Below are 1,978 nucleotides of genomic sequence, written 5' to 3' on the forward strand. Positions count from 1 at the left end.
GGAGCAGAAGAGAGGGAGAGAGCTAGAGGGAGAGGAGGAGAGAAAAGGAGAAAGGAAAGGAGCAGGAGAGGAGGAGAGGGAGAAGAGGAGAGAGAGGGTAGGAGAGATTGAGGAGAGGAGGAGAGAGAGAAGAGGAGAGAGAAAACGAGCAGGGCAGGAGGAGAGAGGAGAAGGAGAGAGAAGAGAAGAGAGGAAAGAGGGAGAAGAGGAGAGGGGAGAAAAGAGGAAAGAAGCAGGAGAGGAGAAGTGAGGGAGAGCAGAGGAGAGAAGAGAAAGAAAAGGAGGAGAGAGGGAGAAGAGGAGAGAGAAAAGGAGAGAGGAAAGAAGCAGGAGAGAGGCAGAGGAGAGAGAGGAGGAGAAAGGAAAGGAGCAGGAGAGGAGGAGAGGGAGACAAGGAGAAGAGAGGGAGAAGGAGAGAGAGAAGAGAAGAGAGGAAAGTGGGAGGAGAAGAGGAGAGAGGAAAGCAGCAGAAGAGAGGGAGAGAGCTAGAAGGGAGGAGCAGGAGAGGAGGAGAGAGGAAAAGAGGTAAATGAGGAGAAAAGGGAGACGCAGAGGAGACGTAAATATGACTTCTTCGGTATCGAAACCTGCTCGGACGGGTACCTACTTTCGATATCGGCTCGAGCGTCGATTAATCCCTCATTTCCGATCCGCCCTGACCCGACTCAAACACCGATCGGGACGGCCGCCGACGAGCTCGATTCACGCGCGGAGAGACGATAAATTAAAAAAAACGGCGCTACCGGCCTCAGCACTTTTTAAAGCAACGTCGCGTCGACATTCAAATGGAACTTTTTGGAGCGAGCGATTATTCAAAAGCCCAGCCGCCATCTGGAAAGTGGCAAACTTGGCTGCGTTCCTGGTGTTGCTGTAGAGAGAAAGTGGGCCTGTGTGAAATTGCAGGACTCATGATACTTGGCGAAGGTGTAGATTTGTCTGGCTTTGATGATCATTTTCTTCGCGGGCGCAGCGTTGCCAATAGTGGAAGGGTTAAAGTTGTTACAAGACTTTGAAACTTTTCAGGTTTGTGAAATTTCCTGAGAATTATTATTTTTTTGCTTTTTTTTTCTTGCTTGCTTTCAGCTCTGGGCGGTAGTTACGGAGGAGTGAACACGGGCATAAAGCTCCAAACTGCACACAAACACAGACGATACTTTAGCTGGTCGAACCGTCGCTTTTCTCTGGTTATTCTGAGAAAAACGGCGAAGTTTAAAGAGGGGCTATTATGCAAAATCGTTGTGTTTTTTTTTTTTCCCCCCCTCATCTTTCTACCGTCTCGTAACGTCGAATCGTCAGAAACGAGCCCGAGGAAGGTTTGAGGCGCCGTCCGTGCATGTTTGGGTCATTTAGCAATCTCTCTCTGGGCCCTATTCAAACGCGCATTCTTGTACGAGGCTCCGCCCACAAGCCTACAACGCCCACGCAATAATTCTCTGTAAATATACAAAAACATGAACTCGACAAACCTGATGCGATGTGCGGTAGTTTCATTAGCGGGATGCATAACGATGGTGTTGTGATGGTCTCAAATATTGTTAATTTTCTGTGGTGTTTATCACAGCAGCGTCTCCAGCGTCTCTGTACGTGGCCCCTCCCACCAGAGCAGCACAAATGAAGACTTGTCTCTTTCCAAACGCTCTTAAAGGACGATCGTTTTGACTGTTGACCGTGACACCCTCATCAGAAAAATGTCCAACATGAGAAAAGTGAAGCCGAGTGCACTAGAAAGTTTGTAAGAATCCAGGAAGTTGTAGACGGCTCACCGGCCAATCAGTGAAGAGCTGTGAAGCCATGACGTCAAACTCGTCGCGTCTGTCTGTGTCCCTTTTGTGGAACAGCACAACAGTAAACAAAGCGTCGAGACGGATGTAAATCAGTGGTGTCAAACTCATTTTGGTCCGGGGGCCGTATCCAACCGACTTTGATCCCAAAGGGGCCGGATCAGAAAACTCATGACATATAAACCCCAAAAATAACA

Source organism: Boleophthalmus pectinirostris, unplaced genomic scaffold, assembly GCF_026225935.1.
Source record: "Boleophthalmus pectinirostris isolate CB_2022bp ecotype Guang Dong unplaced genomic scaffold, ASM2622593v1 HiC_scaffold_22, whole genome shotgun sequence".
Classification (NCBI taxonomy): domain Eukaryota; kingdom Metazoa; phylum Chordata; class Actinopteri; order Gobiiformes; family Gobiidae; genus Boleophthalmus; species Boleophthalmus pectinirostris.